General features: G+C 43.7%; 1 protein-coding gene across 8 annotated transcripts in view; it reads right to left on the bottom strand.

The window, feature by feature from the left end:
* ip6k1 (inositol hexakisphosphate kinase 1) overlaps window positions 1-13,285 on the bottom strand; it is a 40,051-nt gene extending 26,766 nt beyond the window's left edge. For 2 of the 8 annotated variants that reach the window (XM_031568524.2, XM_031568525.2), the window contains exons 1-2: window positions 11,838-13,285; window positions 10,155-10,299 (exon numbers count right to left, since the gene is read on the bottom strand). The gene's annotated coding sequence lies outside the window, so the exon portion shown is untranslated. Of the gene's footprint in view, window positions 1-6,871; window positions 7,769-10,154; window positions 11,809-11,837 lie in introns of those variants that run through there. The other 6 variants (XM_031568522.2, XM_031568526.2, XM_031568529.2 and 3 more) reach the window with 5 other exon arrangements.
* Between the last annotated feature and the right edge of the window lie 8,503 nt (window positions 13,286-21,788).

The following is a 21,788-nucleotide window of genomic DNA, read 5'->3' as shown; positions in this document are numbered from 1 at the left end:
TCTTTTAACGTTACATTTGACTGTTCTTCTAACGTTACCTTTGACTGTTCTTTTAACGTTACCTTTGACTGTTCTTTTAACGTTACATTTGACTGTTTTCGAGTGAGGAAAGGAAGCAAATGAGTAGGCATACAAGGCATGTACAAATTCCCATGAAACGTAAAGACATGTGAATGTACTTTGAACATGCAAATTGCCTGATTCAACTTGGCTGCAGAGTGACCCTTGGCAACGCTTACTGCTGAGAACTCTGCTTGGAAACTTTTGGTAGCAGAGCGAGCTGTGGCCAAACGGCCAAATCACAGCCATTGGGTCATCCGTTACCAAACCCCCACTCTCTCTCTCGTGTCACACTGCTGAAACAACCACACATGAATGCGCTCATGGAACAATAGTTTGCTTCTGTGCAGCAAGGTTTATCAGAGTCCAAACAGAGGTGAGAGACAGGCTCCTGTACACACACACACACTGGAGGCAGGTCACCGGCTGGCTGGATGCCTCACACACACCCCCCCACTCCAGGAGCTGCTATTATGAGCTCTTGATCTCACACACACTCCCTCACACACACACACACACACACACACACACACACACACACACACACACACACACACACACGGCCATATTATCAGTCTCAACTTACATAAGTCAAATCTATTTAAACAAAACCCACAGCAACAGTACTGAGAGCTACAAGCTAGACAGCCTATCCGAACACACAGTCACACGTGAGGACGGGGGCCATTTCCCATACTGACCGCCCTGCCTGCATTAATGTGTCAGAGGCGTTCTCAGCCATGTGGATCACTGCCTCAGCACAGTCCAACCCCTCAACTGCTGACTCATTTGACCAGGATCTCTGCTGGCTTTATTCACCCAAAATATGTGGGTGCACAGTCACTTCATTTTTTTTTTTGAACCCGTTTACTGTCAGAGGCGCATATATCGACCCAGAATATTCTAGAATGCCAAGGGCGAGTATGTGCGCCCCAAAGAGCAGAACCATTGGAGCGCTAACATTAAGCCAATTAAAACAGCCATACTGTGCTGTTACCATGTCGACATGATATTCTCAACAGATCATGAATGGTTTAAATTTACAAATTAAGTCATTCAACAGTTGAATCATTTAACAGTATCAGAGCTAGCTAGCTAACAAACAGAGCATTTGTGAACATATAGTCATCACGGAGGAGAGCTTTACTTTCAACTGGAACAGTCAGAGTGAATGAGTTTTTGGGGTTTGAAGAGGACTTGGAGGAGTTAGTGAGTGAGCTAGCGGAGAAGGGTGAAGCGGACTGCGACTGCTGTGGAGGTGTGGGAGACGCTCCGCGCGAGTGGAAGAGGGATCCATCTGATGGGAGGGTCCCGTTTGACGAGACCAACCCACAGCCTGGTCCCCAGAGAGTTCTACAGCTTTTTTTATGAGCCGATAGCATAGTGCATAGCACTAGCATAGTGCCAAGGCTAGTTACGTCTCCATTGTCACTTCTGGGGCTTCATCATGTCTTCTCTGGGCTTACGGCCAGGGGCTTTTGGCCTGCCGTTTACCCTTGGGCCAAGCAGAACCAGGGGCTTTTGGCCTGCCGTTTACCCTTGGGCCAAGCAGAACCAGGGGCTTTTGGCCTGCCGTTTACTCTTGGGTCAAGCAGAACTAACCGGTGCCTGAGGCAGTGTCAAGGTAAAAAAAGGGGTTAGCAGAGTCTGGTAAGAGAAGTTCAGTGCAGATAACCGTAACACATAATAAAGAATTGAGAATCGTTGGAGCTGGTGAAATCAGGTATCTGCTTAATATTTGGCCTAATAAAAATGTGCAATGGTAGTTTGATCAAGTACAACCAACTGAACAACCAATGAGTAATACTTTTGTTGGTGTTGTTATGACTCGGTTGATCGGCATGACTATCACTGGCCTTCCCCTGGCCGGGCTACATGATGCAGGCAGGCTACAGACATTGTGCATGCCATGATCAACATCAATGGTGGATCGAATCTCAATATATTTATACAATGTATACAATACAAAACACTGCTCGCTCAACTAAACACAATGTGCATGGATGCTTAATTACCATCAAATTCAGATTGGGTGATCATAAATGCTAATTTATTGCAAGAAACGATTATATGTTAGTCCAGGCAATGCTGTTCCAGCCATGTCATGAATAACCTCGTCTTAAATGTTTTAAATGTCTATTTTCTCTTGATCAGTGAGTTGTTGATGACGTCGAACATACAGTGGCATAAAAGCGGTTCTACCAATTACAACTTATGCTTAGAAATAAGCAAAAAAGTGAGCTTGTGGCAGTCCACAGGAAGCACTCGAGACACCGAGTGAACAGCCACATGAAAGACAGAGGATGTGTTTGACAGTAAGACAAATGTTCAAATGTTCCTGTGCCAAGTGTTCTGCAAGGAGTGAGTCATCCCTAATGCTGCTAGACAGAACCCTGCCAAGAGCGCTGAGCAGGAAACAGGCACACATGTTAATGTGCCCTGCATTAGGAGAACCGGATGTCACTATACACATGTGTACACACACACACACACACACACACACACACACACACTAAATGTCTTGCAATTCAGCACATTTGATATTTTGTTATATGGTAATGAAAAGAAAGAGACACAAAGATTTGAACAGATATTTTTCAACAGAAACCAGACCGTGCTTGACCAGTCAAGTAAAGCTTCATCTTGCAGGTCTGAGATGAGCTGCTAGATAAAATCACAAATGCTTCACTAATACTTAACAAATTATACAAGGGCAAAACCATCAATAGGTGTATATGGACCAAAAAAGCACTTGGTGTACTGTACAGAGAGTTACTGTAAATGAAATATGTTAACCTCCTTTGAGGCCTCATATTTTCATGTGGCTCCCGCACACAAATGCCACTTCAAAGTTATCAAAAAATGGAATTTCCCTAAATTTGAAATGCTCCATGGCAACATACTGGCTTTCAGTATGAAAACAATCTGAGATTACTGTAACTGATTAGTTTACCATAACTGTGACTGTCAAGAACCAGTCCCAGTCCGGTCCACATGTAACGTCATTCACACAAACAGCCTTCCATCATGGGCCCTTCACAATTATCTGACAAGAGGTTATGAGTAACATCTATGGCAAACAAAACTCCAGGTCAAGGTCCAAGTATAGTTTTCAAGTAAAACTTGATACGTGGTGATACGTGGTAATACATACCATGGCAGATACACGAAAAATACTGGTCACAAAACCCTCAAACAACTCAAACATGTGGAAAGCTATCAAGGACTATAAGCTACTTTATCAACAAGAGGCAGCAAATCATGTGGGGAAGCATTGGCCCATCAGGGTTTGGTCAGGCAGGAACATCTGCATTCACACAGGAACATCTGCATTCACACACACACACACACACACACACACACACACGGGTCTACCCCAGCTTGTGTCCCCATCAGTCCCACTGCCTTACAGTACAAACTGTACTATGTGCGTGGGAAACACTTCAGAAGGACATCCAGCTTACACTAGCCTCACACGCCAGCAGGGCGGAACAAGGCAACCACAACATGTCTCAGACATGAGTCTTATCCTAATAAGAATCGCTAAATATAGGCCTCACCTACCTGCACTAAGCTTGCTCTGACAATGTCAAATCCTTCAACAACCTTCACTCTATCCGTTTGGAAATTGGAAGCGTTAGAAACAGTATCTCTGGTATTTGTTCTTATGTAGCGGGACCTAAAACTCTGAGCCCACATGCTTTATGAAGAATAATCTTTGTAATAAATCCTTTGTAAGAGTCGTCAACACGGGCACGCACACACAAACAAAGACAGACAAGTTCCATGCAGACATCATAGGCTCTCACACATTTCCACAGAGTCAAAAGGCCTAAAATAAATCATCATTGAAGACATTTGCAATCTTAGATTAGTTATGTTACCATGGTAGCCACGAATAGGGGTATGCAAAATTATGGCTTTTTCAATGAATTGTTTTTTTTTAAATGCCGACTCGATGACGATTTATGGATCAAACTTTAAGGCTAACATGCATTTTTTCTACCTCTCTAGGTTCATTTCAACAATGGTTAAACACCGTCTGACTATCACATCGAAGGCAATCCTTTGGTCTTTTTCTTTAGTGCTGTCCGCAGGGTTTACAGTGACATTGTAAATCTGTTTTGCATTTTAAATATCTCTCCAAATATGGAAATAATATTCCATATCCTATTCCTATCGATATCTAATCAGTATTGAACCAAATTGGATTGAATCGAAACCTTGTGAATCATAAATCAAATCAAAACAGGGCACATGTGCCAATAGCCAGCATGGCCAACTTTTATCATTCCCCTATGACTATGCAGCAACACCTACCTCTGCTGCAGACAACAGATTGTTTACCTACACTCAGTTCTGTTAATCCTTTAATAACATGACTCTTAACTTCCTCACAATATCTACCCTTCACTTTCACTCTCTCCCCTGTGCCAGCTCCCCTGCCCAACACTCCCAGTACCCTTCTCAGAAAACATTTACATTTACATTTAGTCATTTAGCAGACGCTTTTATCCAAAGCGACTTACATATGTGCGACTTACAATGTATACACATTTTACATTTACACTGATGGCACACTGCACATCAGGAGCAATTAGAGGTTCAGTGTCTTGCTCAAGGACGCGTCGACAGGGAATCGAAGTAGCAACCTTCTGATTACTAAACGACTTCTCTACCTACTGTACCACTGTCGCCCTGAATAATCAGAATGGTATGGCCATCCAGTCATCCAGTCCTTTAATAATCTACCACTGTACCACTGTCGACCCTTGCCCCATGCCCTTCTCCAGCCCCAGCAGTCTCACAGACGCCGTCAGTCTATTCCAAAATGTCAGGCAGGTGGAATGCTGTGTCTTGTACAACACTAATCACCACCGTCATCTTTCTAGATTTTCCAGTGTGCTCAAATGTGTGTGTGTGTTGCGCACTGGAGGCAAATAGGATTTGAGAAGCTCTGACCCTTACATCACAGCCATCTCTCCTAGTGGCAGTGCACCGCCATCAGATAAGATTAGTGCTTATTTCTATCTGGGGCAACCACCAACAACACTGCTGTGTTTACAGTAGTGAAAGATCCTTCAGAGAATGGCTTTGAAAACAAACACAGGCCTGACCAAAAAATGAAAACAAACAAATACTCTCTTAATAGTTTCATTGTAGGTTCCCTTCCTACTATTAATCTTACTGGCTAATGGCAGTGTCCTAGATGTGCAGAAGCTTTAAGTTCATTATAATATAATAAATAAAAGTTAATAACAGTGGAAGCAGATCGAATTGACATCTTATTCAATATTTCACTGTTCAATATTTTACAGAAGAAAACTTCATATATAAGATCGGATTTAAGCCACTATATCGACACACAGTGTATCAACAAACAAACAAAAACTCATGGAGGCACAATGCACAACAAAAAATTAGACACAAAAGGTAAGATATTGTTTCGTATTTTACTGTTGAACACTACATTTCTCTGCTTTAAAATATAGTGGCAATAAAAGAAATTAAGAAATAATTCACTGAGAAGGAGAGGTAATTTGACTGTTAAAAGGATCAGTGCCAACACATATTTGTTGACTGTTGTGAAATTGACCATTCACAAGTTCCCTAAATGCTGCTGTATCCTTACTGCTTCCACAACAACACAGTTGAACTCCATCGTATGCGTTACCGCTGTTGTGCTTTTGGCAATCCAATCAAAACATTTCCATAGCACGCACACATCCATCGGCTCAGATGGCACAAGTTCAACAACAACAAATCGCTCAAATTCGTGTGCTGACTTCCTCATCCCAAACAGCCTTTGCACTACTCTACCATTCTCTGAGTACATTCATGCAAACAGCAGCTCCACTCAATCCCTCTTTCTGCCTCCGTGCAGCCAGCGCACATCTACTGTTGCGTGTGTGTGTGCACCTTGCACTTTCATATTAGGGGGCCGACAGAAAGAGAGTACAGTGTTTAAGAAGCAGCATGAATGCCAACTGCTCTAGTAAGAAAAGCCATTGACAGCTGATGAACTATTCAGACAGCTGATCGCTTGAGTTACGGCCCATACAGAAAACTTGTCAGGTTGCCATAGACTTGTCAGAGACAGGTCTAGGAAAGTATGTGGCATTCATACCACAGACGACACTAGGCACGTGTAGAAGGTTTAAAGTTGTTAAAAAAAGCAGCTGGTGGACATAGTTCTAGTAACCTGGCTGAACAGAACTAATGGAGAATCCAACATCATCAAGCTGTCTTGAATGACACAAACAGACAATGACAGCTGAATGACACGGACTACAATGCAAAAGCTCTAGTTAGCTATCGGACCTGTATGACCATGCTTAGGAATAACAACAACCAAACACTGAGGAAGCAACTGCAAAATGGGCATCCTTAGATCTTGAAATCAGTGCTTAGTCAAGGACATGACCTGCTAGATTTTACAAACCATGAAGTCACATATGAGAACATGTTCAGAGAAAACAAGCTCTGGAATTCAAACTAGGCAGAGGAGGATGATGATTGTCTTGAGGAAGCTATAAACAGCTTCTGCCTTTCAGATGGCTGCAGAAATACATCGCAAACCTGATTTTGCTAAGCACTGGATTTCTCAAACTCAAAAATGAACTCAACTAAAACGGTAAAAGATCACCAAGGGCCAAGTGGAGATATAAAGTCAAGAGAACTTGATAGACTATGCACCATGCATCCAAGGAGGCACGGAAAATACAAGCAGACAGTGAGGGCCACGACAGTTGCTAGCTTGGAGAAATCTGCTTCATTTCAGAACCAATTGCAATGGTTGTTCAATACTTACAAAAGGTAAGAAAAGGTATCCAGCACAGCCAGTGTTTTTCAGCGCTCCGATCCCACTTCAAAGTGGGGGTTTGGTCAGAGGCTGACCACACTGATGCATCCCACACACACACACACACACACACACACACACACACACACACACACAGTCAGGCTAACAGAGGCCGTTGCTTCAAGCCCAGCGGATCAGGGGATTAAGAGTAGGAGTGTGAGGAGGTCTGCTTGAGTGCTGGCCCAATCACTACATTTAGCCTAATACCTCCAGCGTCAGACACAGTGTTTGTTGGAAGAGCTGGTGGCACTGCACGACTCACGGAGAGAGAGAGAACATGTACATATAGTAGGAGGAGTAACATGATGCGTAAGCCAGCCAGTACAACATGAGAGAGGGGTCAACCAGAGAGCACCGGACAGGAAGAGAATGTAGAAAGGGGATGGCATCACCAGTGCGTGCATGATTTAATGGCTAGGTCATAGACAAGGTGAGAGGGTTGACCCTGTTAAGCCTCTTTCCAAGAATGACTATTATAAACTGAGTATTGTTTACAAGCAAACAGAGAGAGGGAAGTAGATTAGCTTTCTGCCTTGCACTGACTGCAGCTCAGCAACCTCAGTGTCATGAAGTATTTCATGGGTACATTTAGTCAGTTGGCTAGTGAAGACTAGATTCAGATTAGGAATCAAGACTGGCTCTCGACCTGTGCCCACTTGAATGGCAATGAGAACGTTTCAAGATCTGAGGGAGTTATTCTTTATTCACTCCATCGCCATTTTGCAAATAATTACAAACATCAATTTGCTGAAATAATTATGAATGCACAATCTGCAAATTCCACCCATGTATTAGACCTCTTTTTGTGATGCCATTTTTCCATTACTCAAAGACCCATCTAAGCGTGCCCCGCCCCGTGGATGGAAAATGTATAAACTGAGAACGCCTCAAGTGAACTATACATTCTCATGACACTGCTAAGAGTATAGGGGACAGATGCAGGCAGGACACACCAGGCCAACAAATGTTGAAGAAATGTACAGTTTTCATGTTAGAGCTGGGTGGTATAGCTCCCTATATTCCTTGAAGAATACCTTACTCCATGACAAAATCCAGTCCCACATCAACTAATTCAACTGTTTTCAACAGAAAAATGATTGAAAATGAATGTACCTGTGTGTAAATCGATACTAATTTAACAAACACAGAAATAGTTGCTAGATATTAAATAATCACATTACTTCCGGGTAATCTTTTTATTGGCTTTTTATGTGACTCAGTCCGATTTTTTAGAGCAGAACAGACCTTTAATAAAATGGGGAGAACCTAGTTGAAATCGATCCTAGTTAAATTAGAATTGAATGGTGTCGATGATTTACACCTCAAATACATTTTCAGAACATTAAGAGGTTCACAAACGTTCTAGCACCTCTGTAGATGTCCATTAGCAGATATGTTACTTGCATAGGACCTTTATTTACTGGGAAATTTGACCCATAAAGTAAAAGGCTTGGGTCTCATTTAAGGTGAAAAAGAAAATGATCCCAGACAATTAATAAAATAAGCCCCATCACATAAAAGGATGATAAAAAGATTACCCAGAAGTCATGAAATCTAAGAGTAAAGCTAACAGCCTGTACAAATGGATGTTTAGGGGGCATTTTAAAATGTCTGACAAAATCCAGTCCCACATCAACTAATTCAACTGTTTTGAACAGAAAAAGCACTATAGTTTATTCCTTAGAGAGCGCACATGGCAAATACTGTCCATAACACGCAGCGATGTTGCCATCGTTTTAGAATGTCATGTAGTCTGACATATTTAGTTTAAAGGAGTTGCTTGCTAATGCTACCGGTCGGATCTAACCAAACCTTTGTCTACTAAAGCACTTTGAGCTGCATTCTTTTGCATGAAAGGTGCTATATAAATACAGTTATTATTATTACTTCACTTCAGCTTGGCTCTGCCCACTTGGTGCCTTTGACCACCTCACTGAAGCATCACATTTATGGGCAACAGTGCACATGTCTTTAGTTTCCACTTTAGGAGCAGGGGGCCATACTGTAGAAAACACTCCTACTCAGAGCTACTTCCTGGAAAGAACACAACAGAGAGCACATTATACTGCACTGCTCATACATAATCTGTGCACTGACCAGCAGGAATACAGGACAGTGAACAACTTCAGGGGGACTAGTCAGTTCCACACAAAAAAAAAAATCTACACGTTAGCTCTCCAGTATGGCAGTTTATAAAGTTTGACAAGATCAGAGCACAGTTGTGTGCATTTTGTGTAGGAGTGTAATAGTTTCGACTAAGACCGTGAAACTCAACAAACCAGTTAGGGATGCACCGATACCGATACCAGTATCGGGCCGATACTTCGTTAAAATACTCATACTCGTATTTGAATTGCCGATACCAAGAACCGATACCACTCAACAGTATTTTACTACAACAAACTGGTCGCGCTATGCGGACAAAAAGCTTGTGTGTGTGAAAGTAGGCTACGAAAGTAAAGATGTTAAAATAACAGTATGTAGCAATTGTACTGTGCAAATTTCAACAGGTTTCGCTAGGTTTAGCCGCTAGCATCTTGTTAGCGATTAGCAATTCCTCCATTGTGCTGCTTTAACGGAAGAGTATAGCCATGTGTGAGAAGGTGAATTTCCTCCCTTCTCACTGTGGCAAGAAAAGGGCTGTTGCCCTTTAAGACTGACTCCCCCACCACAATGGTTGGGTCCGGGCTTCCCCCACGACTGTGGTTGGCTCCAAGAGACCTAAGTGGACTAATTAAGCCCAATGGGCTACCCTACGTAAAGGGTGCCTCATGTTCATGAGAGAGAGCCTTTTGAGGAGAGACAGGCGTGAGAGGCCGAGAGCTTAGCCAAAGATTTATTTAGGGCATGCTATACCATACAGCGTCACAGGATTAAGCTGGAAAATATTAAGCTGAACAATTTGCTTGTTCATTTGCGTCAAATGGACGAAAATCTTTTTTTTTCTTTCCAAACAGTACACTGCTCCTAAAACACAGCATGAAATATTTAACGGTGTATTTCAGCTGAATATACTTGCTCACAGTGACTGGCCATAATACTAACAATTAAATGCACACAACATAACAGGAGTGGAAATAAACATTTTCTTTTTCTTTATCTACTGGCCATTTTCAGCAGCCACCATTTTGTAATCGCACTTTTGTGTGTAACTAAATTTTCAATAATGTTTGCCTTGCTTAAAAAATTATACATAAAAAAAAAAGAAAAGAACACAAAAAAAAATAATCACCTTTTAACTTTTGGTTCTTTAACTCGAGTTGTCTCCTCTTGCATAGGCCTAGTGACATCAGCTGTAGCAGGTAGGTTGATCAAATTCACCCACCACTTCACAAATTCACACGCATTTGTCGGGTAGCGGATTCTAATTTCCAACCCTGCAACATGCACACAATAATCCAAATGTGTCAAAGCTTTACAATCAAACAGTGCTCAGTGGGTGTCAGCTATTGATTCAAACGTAGACATCCCACCAATATAATGACATTTTGCACGTGTGGACTAGGTGTAGCAGACAGTAAATGAAGTGTGCGCTTTATCTGCCTTCACACCAAATCCTTCCAGCAGGGTGGTGCCGAGGTGTGGCCATGTATATGTTGTGCTTTAGAACGTAACCCTCAAGAAACGATCAGAAAAAAAGTTGAATTACTCTGATTCACTGCTTTGTTCTTGCTACCTCCCCTCCCACTTTTGATTCATTCTCGAATTCCCTCCACCACTGCTGCCCTCTCTTTCGCTGGAGCTAGGAAGGAGGGGCCAACTGTGAATGCTGTGTTTACAAACACCATTACAAATCCCGCTCATTCTGCCTTTAAGAAACCTAACGCTACAACTTCTACATCGTGTGACAGGCTAGTTTCCACTGTTCACCTAAGGGCATGCAGTGACATTTGAGCACAACGATAAAAAGAACGGCTCTCAAGTATGACTCGGTTCCTTTCGTTCGTACCTAAGAGCCGTTGAAAAGAGTCGGATCGTTTGCCAACTTAACATCACTACAACATGCTTACGTAATGACCTCTATGGTCGGATGCTTGTACTTGGACGAGGAGTGTGAGGTTTGCGTACAGTTGAGTTTATGCAAAAACATGCACAACGTCAATTGACTTACGTTTGTAAATGGCAAAACCAAATATACACTGTAGCTAATTAGTAACAATGAAAGAATGTAATGCTAGGACCTATAAATACAGTGTTGATCACGGTCTATGAGAACGCCTTAGATGGGATGCAACATTAAACACACATGCAGTAAACCACACACACGCCAGGTCAACACTAACGTTAATATTTGAACAGATCACACACGAAGGTGCAGTACGGGGTAACATTCGTCACGTCAGTTTGTAAATAACTAGCTATACAGACTAACTATGATTTAACGAAGGCTCCATCACAAACGATGATGATGACCAGGTGTTTCGATGTCAAATAGGGTAACGCTACGGCTATCCCTCTGTTCTGACAAACTTGAAAACCCACACAAATCAGTGACATCCACACGACTTTCATACTTAAGGGGCAAATATGAACAGCACTATAAAAAACAGGGTACCATTAACCAGTCAATAACACTATTGAGATAGTAACTTGACAGTTACATACAACGCTCGTCATGACCTAGCTACCCTGTACGCTAGCAGTCTTCACTCTAGCTAATTCTAGCTACATTTTAGCCCGCTAACGTCAAGGTGGCGAAGTAAACGTGCCTGATGGAACGTACAATATTTCCTAATTTTGAGGACAAACATGTGACATCGAGTAAGGATTTCACTTAAGAATTAAGTTAAAAATTAGACTCGTTAAATTAAGAGCACAGCTCTTAAAGTAACCTTACAAAAACAAGTGGCAATAGCTAGCCACCACAATCCAAGCAGCTAATGTTAATTAGCTAACATTGTGATTGTATACTTACCGCGTTTGTAATCCTTCAACTCGGACTTTGTTCTGATGATTAATTTGCAAGGTTTTCCAGCTAGACACCGAACGTGTGGCTGATGAAATCTTCCCACTGTCTCACAAAAATCGAATAAGGAAAAACAACCTTGCTGCGACGGAGCCAGATGTAGTTGTCTGGCTAATGACGGTCGCTAATATGAGTACACAGGCTAGCCGGAAGCCAGAAAGGCTACGAAAAATGTATAACGTTAGCTATATATAAATATATAACATTCACTAGGTGATACTTGCTTGATGATTGGCGGCTACAGTTAAAGCGCTAAACAATGTTTAAACTGTTGAATAGAGACAATATTACTGACTTGTAACGTTAAAAGTATTTCAGACATTATCAAATGTCAACCACGGCTAGGCAGCTTGCTATGCTTCGGTGAGCCACTCGATAGCCTGGACAAGGCTAACTAACTCAGCCAGCTAGCGAACTCAAGTCTCAAGTCCTTGGGACGTTAACGTTACACTATCTAGGGTTGGCTTGCGTACACGTCAAAGCCGTGCCAACGTCAAAGACAAGTGCCGAACATAACATTATATGGTGTCTTCATTTAAGCACCACAGTTCTTTCTGAAGCTTTACGACCATAATTCAAAGTAACCTTAGCTAGCCCACACAACCATAAACGCGTAACCTCGGCTAACTAGCTAACGCTCTGGCTCAATGACGTTAGCGATCATAGGTAGTTATCCACAGTCTGATGTTTGGATAGCACGCAATTACACCAGCAAAACATTGACAGTTTCCCAACTTCAAATATAACGTTAATTTATGAATGGGTTATCGATTTAACATTACATTGTGAATGCACAAAGTTTTGACGGCCACAGCGATGTCTGCCTGCGAGATAAGGCATTTTCAGAACATGGTGATGGATAACGTTAAGTTAGTTAAGTTAACTAACTAGCTAGCTAATATGAACTGTTGATAATACCTTCAATGTAACGTAGGTTAATTGCAGCAAAACAGATGGTGACCAACTAACGATAACTTTTGATGAGATAGCCTTGCTTGCTTGTTAGCGTTACCTACTGACGTCGTTACTGTAACGCCCGTCTAAACAGCACTGACTGTAGCCACTTGGTTGTGGCGCCACACCGTAAAAAAAACAGCACTATCTGTCCGGTCCCTCTCCCTCCCTCTAGGCTTTCGCTTGAGAATGAGAGCAACTGCAAGAGGGATCCCAGGGTCCCGGTTTCCACCAGGTTCTCGTCGGTTTGCTTAGGCTAAGTCGTAACAATTATTGACAAAGTGAAGCCTCTGCATAACCCCAATGGAGAATGGTTGAGATGGGGGAAAGACAGATCCAACCCGTGTAGAACATATACGCTCAATGATGTAGTGGCCGTTATCAGAGTATATTCAAGGACATCTCTTTGTCGTCTTCTTCTTTTTCCGTTTACGGCAGACTGGGCACTTTTGCAGCGCATTGCTGCCTCTCACTGTCGGTTGATGGAACTAGTAGCCTAATTATAATTACTCAGATATAAATACAAAATCCCATAGATCTTACATGACTTGCCTTTGTCCTGCAGGTTCTTCTTCTTGAATTGTTTCCATTGAGTACGTGGTTACACCGAGCTCAGACAGATTTGCAAACAATTGCCTGCACTGAGGTTGTACATGTTTGATCGTTTCGGTGTCCTCATAATCTATACACTCTTCCCATCATGCTTCCCCAAATAACATTCAACTTCTCCCTAGCCCACAAATGCCCCAGCCTCAACCTAGTCAGCTAGCCCTTCTTTCATGCCTACCTAACATCTATCTGGTTGAATACTAAAAAGAGGTCTCCCTTTACCCCCCATCCCATTTGTACGTGGGAGCTCCAATATTGCTGCAAATGCCTTTCCATGACTCTTTTAGGACTCACACAGTCTGTTCATTTCCCAATAGCCCTCAAATCTTCCTCATCCCCTGGCAAAAGCCAGGGAGGCACCACCATCCAGCACACAGGAGCTCCCACAGACACATAATTCATTCCTATCTCCCTCTCATATTTTGGTATGGTATCAACAAATGTGGACTCCCCCTTTCTATCCGGAACCCCATCAAATTCCCAATGCTCCTTTTAGTATGTATTTGGTAGGAAGGTATGGGCTATGTTCTCTCAATTTAGATCTATTATTCATTGTTTCTGTGGTGTCTCCCCCCATTTCAACTAGCTGGAATTAGTGCCATACAAAATGCCCCACAACACAACCTGATCGCCTTTGCCTCTACCACATCTTGGTTGGAGCTCCTCCTCCATAATCAAAAACAGATCTAAGAATGGCGATACAAGGTCTCCCTATCGGCACCCCAAGAGCATCCTGAGATACATTGCATCAAATCAAACAAACAAACAAACAAACAAGGCTGACTGCAGTCAGTTTTTTATTGCACGAACAACTCACAGCAACACACACGTGTTATATATATATGGAGGCGACCAGGACACACTACACACATGAATACCTTTATCACACTTTACTATAATCTTCTCAATCTGGGGTTTCAATGTGTCTTTCATCAAACCACACTAAAATATTTGAAAAAGGGCACTTTCTTGACTATAACTTGAGTATAATTGCAACGCCTGATTTTCTCTCCTTTTTCCTCTTTTGCCCAAATACCATATATTTAGCTTTTTCAGCTGTATTAGCCCACAACCCCACTTTAAGGCTACCTGAATCTGCTTTATTAGTTACATTATACCCTCTCTTCCAAATGTCTCCATCGTCCACAAACAATGACAAACCATAGCTTTTCCCCACACATTCAAATATGTCATTGTTCATAATTTTAAATAGCACTGGACTAATAACGCTCCCCTGTGGGGTTCCATTTTCAATACTTTTTACCTCAGACAAGACTTGACCAACCCTTACCTGAAAAGTACGGCCCCCACGAAAATCTGAAATCCAACTTAACATTCTACCTCTTACCCCAGAATTATATAATTTAAACAATAACCCTTTTCTCCACAATGTGTCATAGGCTTTTTCAATATCTAGTTATACTGGAGCCACTGCCTCTTTATTGACCAAGCCTTTTAAATCCAACATTAACATAGAGTCCATACTCGGTCGACCCAATCTAAACCCACTCTGATAAGGAACAATAACCCTTTATTTTCTAAAAAATACACCAAACAGTGTGTAACCATTCTCTCCATAATCTTGTATATGACAGTTGTTAATGCTATAGGACTATATGTCATCAGTCTTGATGCTGACCCAGGGTCAGTGTGATGCAGGGGGGTTGTTTGTGAGCCTCACTGCCATGGGGGAAAAAATCTTCAGGTGGCGCGAGGTTTTGGTCTTAATAGCCCAGAACCTTTTGCCGGACGGGAGTCTCTGGAAAAGATGATGACCGGGATGGGAAGGAGCAGCGATGATCTTGCCTGCTCTCTTGCTGGTCCTGGAGTGGATCAGGTCTAGGAGAGACGGCAGGTCGCAGCCGATGACCTTCTCAGGTGACCGAATGATCCGCTGCAGTCTGCCTTTGTCCTTGGCAGTGGAGGCAGCGAACCAAATGGTGATTAATGAGGTGAGGATGGACTCAATAATCGCTGTGTAGAACTCAACCATCACTTTCTGTGGCATATTGAATTTCTTCAGCTGCCGCAGGAAGAACATCCTCTGCTGGGCCTTCTTGATTGTGGAGGTGATGTTCTCCGCCCACCTTAGGTCCTGTGCAATTATTATCCCCAGGAATCTGAAAGACTCCACAGTGTTAACTGGGGAGTCACACATGATGAGGGGGACAGTTGGGGCTGGGTTCCTCCTGAAGTCTGCTACCATCTCTACTGTTTTCAGGGCATTCAGCTCCAGGTAGTTCTGGCTGCACCAGAAAGCCAGGCTGTCAACTTCCTTTCTGTAGGTGGCCTCGTTCCCATTGGAGATTTCATTTAATTAGTCCAATGAGGGTAGTGTCATCCGCAAATTTCAGAGTTCGACAGAGAGGTGGCTGGAGGTGCAGTTGTTTGTGTAGAGGGAGAAGAGTAGAGGGGAGAGCACACAACCTTGTGGGGCTCCAGTGCTGATGGTCCGGGGCTCCGAGACAAGCTTGCCCAGCCTCACGCGCTGCTTCCTGTCTGATAGGAAGTCAGTGATCCACCTACAGGTGGGCTCAGACACGCTCAGCTGTGTTAGCTTGTCTTGGAGGAGAGCTGAGGCGATAGTGTTGAATGCGGAGCTGAAGTCCACAAACAGGATCCTGGCGTAGGTGCCGGGGGAGTCAAGGTGCTGGAGGATGAAGAGGAGTCCCATGTTGACTGCGTCATCTACAGACCTTGGGTCTTCATTACCACAGAGGTCATGTCAGAGGTCAAATGAATGCATAGCAACCCACAGGCCTACTTCATGCCATTCAATTGTTATGAAACTTTGCACAAAAAACTACCACATGAATAGCATATAAAATAATCATATCAAATGAATCATGTTTGGACAATTCATTTCAAGGTTCATTTTAGCTGTTGTAGCCCTAAATAACGTATTCAGGGACTGAAATTCTAGTTGTTTTTCATACAGATTGAGAATACTGAGTGTCTATTCATGAACTGAAATATGAAAAGTATACAAGTCATTTTCCAGCCGCTTTTACCCACGGTGGATATGCTACCAGAATAAGCCATGCCGAACGACTAATAGACGTGTAATGTTTGGCTGAGAGACACATCGAAAAACCGGTGAGGTGGTATGAGCACTGAAAACGTTACGCTGAATACTTTTGATAATTAGCAGCCTATCAATGGAAAATCTAAGATAATAAGTCAGCACATTTCAAGAGATTTCGTTAGTTTTAGCCGCTAGCATATCGTTAGTGATTAGCAATTGATCCGTTATGCTACTGTAACTGTGCGAAGGCTGCCACAAGGAATTGTGGGGTGGTATATTTCCTTTCCTTTCGTAAAGGATGCTCCTGATGCGAAAGGAGATACAAAAGGAAGCACTGAAGCACATTTCCTAAGCATTTAGAGTATTCAACCAGCTCTTATCAAGATTATGCCAGTGGGGCCCTAGTAAAGTGGAGTCGGATTCTCAGAGGTTGTCTTTCCCTTATGAATTCTACTTCACGCCTTTCCTTGACCTTTGGACGTTTTCCATCAAGGTCAAGAAGGAAAAGAGGTTAGGAGAGGACGGACTGCTGCCTATGTCTTCACCTCAATTCGTCTACATTTTAAATCTACTTTAATAAATTATGGCACATCCCCCACCAGGCTTGTCTTGCTGATCTAACCTTACATACTCATATCCATGAATTACAAAATCTAAAGAAGGTTTTAACCATGTTTCCCAACCACGTCTTGTCTGATGGCCGAAAAGCTCCACTTTGGTCTCATCAGACCACAGAACTTTCTTCCACTTGACCATGCCTTTTGGTGAACTGTAGTCGAGATTTAATATGAGTTTTCTTCAACAGTGGCTTTCTCTTTGCCACTCTCCCATAAAGCTTTGACTGGTGAAGTACCCGGGCAACAGTTGTTGTATGCAGAGTCTCTTCCATCTCAGCTGCTGAAGCTTGTAACTCCTTCAGAGTAGTCATAGGTGTCTTGGTGGCCTCTCTCACTAGTCTCCTTCTTGCACGGTCACTCAATTTGTGAGGACGGCCTGCTCTAGGCAGATTTACACATGTGCCATATTCCTTCCATTTCTTGACGATGGATTTAACAGAACTCTAGGGGAGCTTTAGTGCCTTTAGTGAAATGTCTTGGTATCCATCCCCTGACTTGTACTATTCAATAACCTTTTCTCTGAGTTGCTTGGAGTGTTCTTTTGTCTTCATGGTGTAATGGTAGCCAGGAATACTGATTAACCAGTGAATGGACCTTCCAGACACATGTTGTCGTTATATTACAATCACTTGAGACACATTCACTGCACCCAGGTGATCCCCATTTCACTCATTCTGAGACTACTAGCACCAATTGGCGGGACCTCTGTTGAAAGAACCTGGCAACCCGCCTGAGCGTTGAGTCTGGGGAGGAAGGGAAGGGGAGAGACAACGCTCTCCAATATTTTGAATTTGGAATGCCGTACCGATTTCAAACGCTTGCTGTCTGGACTACAGAAGACTGGAGAGTCTGAGAATGAATGGTCAATCAATTATTTTGGTCAGCTAGCTGTTGTTGTGTTAAGTTGGCTTGTGCCAGAGGGGTGATCTCTCTATCCGTCTATCAAATTGATGTTTACTAACCAGATTTTTCTCTCTTATTTCGTGACCTTTGCCCGCTAATGCCGATGGCTGTGAAAACATTGTTCCTCGTCACCATAACCATTAAGTACATATAAGCATATTTACATTTACATTACATTTAGTCATTTAGCAGACGCTTTTGTCCAAAGCGACGTACAAGGGAGAGAATATTCAAGCTACGAGCAATAGAACCTGGTGTAACAATAAATAAATACTACTTTACATTAGAAATATAACAAAATGAAATAAAAAGAAAGAAAGAGTGCAGAAGTGTAACTGCTGTAATTGCAAGTTACGCACTAGTCGAAGTGCCAGTTAGGACGGGAAGTGCTCTCTGAAGAGTTGGGTCTTCAAAAGCTTCTTAAAGGTAGAGAGGGACGCCCCTGCTCTGGTAGTGCTGGGCAGCTCATTCCACCAACGTGGAACTACAAATGAGAATAGTCTGGACTGCCGTGCTTGCACAGACGGCAGTGCCAAACGACGCTCACTAGAAGAGCGCAGCATCCTGGGTGTAACATTTGCCCTTACAAGAGCATTTAGGTAGATAGGAGCAGAACCATCAAGCACTCTGTAGGCAAGCATAAGTGACTTGAACTTAATGCGAGCAGCTACAGGCAGCCAGTGGAGGTCAATGAGTAGCGGGGTGACGTGTGCCCTCTTCGGTTGGTTGAACACCAGACGCGCCGCCGCGTTCTGGATCATTTGTAGTGGTTTCACCACGCAAGCCGGCAGGCCCGTTAGGAGGGCGTTGCAGTAATCAAGGCGTGAATTCACCAAGGTTTGCACCAGCAGCTGGGTGGCATACTGGGTTAGGTACGGCCTGATTTTGCGGATGTTGAATAGCGCAAAGCGGCAGGACCTAGAGACAGAGGCAATGTGGTCCGTGAAAGTCAGTTGGTCATCAATAATGACCCCGAGGTTTCTTGCTGTTTTGGATGGAACAAGAGACAAGGAGTCAATATTGATGCTGATGTTGTGGTGGATGGCCTGTTTGGCTGGAAAGACCATCAGTTCCGTTTTGGCCAGGTTCAGCTGAAGGTGGTGGTTTTTCATCCATGTGGATATATCAGCAAGACAGTCCGAGATCCGCGCCGAGACAGTGGTGTCCTCAGGAGGGAAAGACAGAAACAGTTGAGTATCATCGGCATAGCAATGATAGGAAAAACCATGCGAGCGGATGATAGGGCCCAGCGAAGTGGTGTAAATGGCAAAGAGAAGTGGTCCCATCACCGAGCCTTGGGGCACCCCTGTGGTAAGGTGGTGAGGTACAGACAGCTGACCTTGCCATGACACATTGAACGAGCGCCCAGTGAGGTACGATTCAAACCAGGAGTGAGCCTTGCCAGAAATGCCCATACTTGACAGTATGGACAGAAGGATGCGGTGGTTGACTGTATCAAACGCAGCTGATAAATCAAGCAGGACGAGAGCTGAGGATTGAGCTGCTGCTCTAGCTGTTTTCAAGGCCTCTGTCACAGACAAAAGGGCTGTTTCGGTGGAGTGACCACTTTTGAATCCAGACTGGTTTGGATCGAGGAGATTGTTCCTTGCTAGGAACTCTGTGACCTGTTTGGAAGCTGCCCTCTCAATGGTTTTTGATAGGAGCGTGAGAAGTGAGACCGGTCGATAGTTTCCCACCTGAGTGGGATCGAGAGACGGCTTCTTGAGCAGCGGTGTTACCCGAGCCACTTTAAATGAAGAGGGGAATGTTCCAGAATTAAATGAAGCATTAATCACCTGTGTTATTGCCGGTAAGACGGCAGGCGATATGGCTTGAAGGATATTGGATGGGATGGGGTCCAGCGGGCATGTAGTTGGACGGCTACCTGTTAGGATTTTGGAGACCTCACTCTCGCTGAGAGGGGTGAAAGAAGGAAATGATGAGCCATTGACGGTTGCGCCCTTAGGGGGGGGAGACAGTTGGTCGAACTGTTTCCCGATGGCTGCCACTTTCTCTGTGAAAAAGGAAGCAAAGTTATCAGCAGTGAGGTTAGTAGCTGGGGGAGGAGGAGGAGGGTAGAGCAGAGTTTTGAAGGTGGAGAATAGTTTCCGAGCGTCAGTTGCACCGTTGATCTTGTCGTTGAAAAAAGTCTTCTTAGCAGCAGTGATGCTGGATGAGAAGGAGGCCAGCAGTGTCTGGTAGCTTGCAAGATCGTCCAGTGCTGCAGATTTGTGCCACTTTCTCTCAGCCGCTCTGAGATTGGAGCGCTGCGTTCGGAGGGTATCACTCAGCCACGAATGAGACTGGGTAGAACGAGCAGGTCTGGTGGAAAGTGGACACAAAGTATCCAAGCATGAGCTCAGAGTGGAGCAGAGTGATTCTGTGGCATCATCGACACCTAGTGAGGAGAAAGTGGATAAAGGTGGAAGAGCAGAAGAAACCAGAGAGGAAAAGTGGGTGGGAGAGAGGTTGCGGAGGTTGCGCCGGAACGAGACCATCGGAGGGGGGACAGAGGGTTGCTCAATGAGCCGAACATCGAAGCGAATGAAGAAGTGGTCCGAGCGATGCAGAGGGGTTACCGTTAGGTTGTCCGTGGTGCAGTTCCGAGCAAGGATGAGGTCAAGCTCTTTTCCTGCTTTGTGAGTTGGAGGAGTGGGGACCTGTTGTAGGTCGAACGAGTGAACCAGGGTCCGAAAGTCAGCTGAGTTGGGATTGTCTAGGTGGATGTTCATGTCGCCAAGGATGAGTGTTGGACACTCCTGGTCAGGGATGGATGACAGCAGGGTGTCCAGCTCATGGACGAAATCACCCTGTTGTCCTGGTGGACGGTAGATAACAATCACATAAGTTTTAACAGGAGCAGTTACCATAATTGCATGATATTCAAAGGAGGCATACCTGTTTGAAGGCAGCAGTGGAGTGAATTTCCAGTTGTCTGAAATCAGCAGCCCCGTCCCACCTCCACGACCAGTTGGCCGGGGAGTATGGGAGAAGGCATAGTTTTAAGCAACCAAGCAACCAAGCTCTGCCCATTCACTTTGTTTCTTTTCTTTCCCTCCTAATCTAGACTGTCTCCACTGTGGAATGCTGCTGTAGCCTCTACACCTTATCTACTTGCAGAAACCCTCTGCCTACACCTACCCATCCCCACCACACTGTCATGCATTCATTCTCCCCCACTCATGATACATCTAGACACTCTGTTCTAGCCTATTTACCCGTAATTCTAATTCTATCCATTATTAATTGTGTGCGCATCATATGTGTGTATTATACCATTTTTATATTTGTATGCATGGTATACTTTGTAACATGAATTTATTTACCATATTTCTGATTCTGGTTTAGTGGCTCTCAAAGTACTTACACAGACAACAGTTAAGAATACAATAAATAAATATAATATAATAATTTGTAGTCAACTGTTCATTAGTGGGACGGCATATGCCACAGACACTTAACAAAATAAAAATATATTTTTTAACCATTTGAGCAATTGCATGTTATGAACGTGGAAAGTGGAGGCTACGTGTGTCGCCTACTATACAGAAATCCAAAGTAGGCTATAAGTACAATATATCGATAAGTTAGTTGTTTCCCGTTGCTCTCACTCGCTCTCGCTCTGAACGACCGATGGCAAACTCTGTGCAGAAAGATAGAACTGCTGCACCGCAGCAGAAACGTCGGCGGTGTGAATGAACACACGCAACCTAGACGCTGCAGTACCGCAACGCGGCCGCCTGGCACACGCAACGTAAGCAGTGTGCTACAGGCCAACGGGCCTAGAGTTTT

The sequence above is a fragment of the Clupea harengus genome, chromosome 5 (assembly GCF_900700415.2).
Source record: "Clupea harengus chromosome 5, Ch_v2.0.2, whole genome shotgun sequence".
In the NCBI taxonomy this organism is placed as follows: domain Eukaryota; kingdom Metazoa; phylum Chordata; class Actinopteri; order Clupeiformes; family Clupeidae; genus Clupea; species Clupea harengus.
This window is presented reverse-complemented; position numbering and strand designations above follow the sequence as displayed.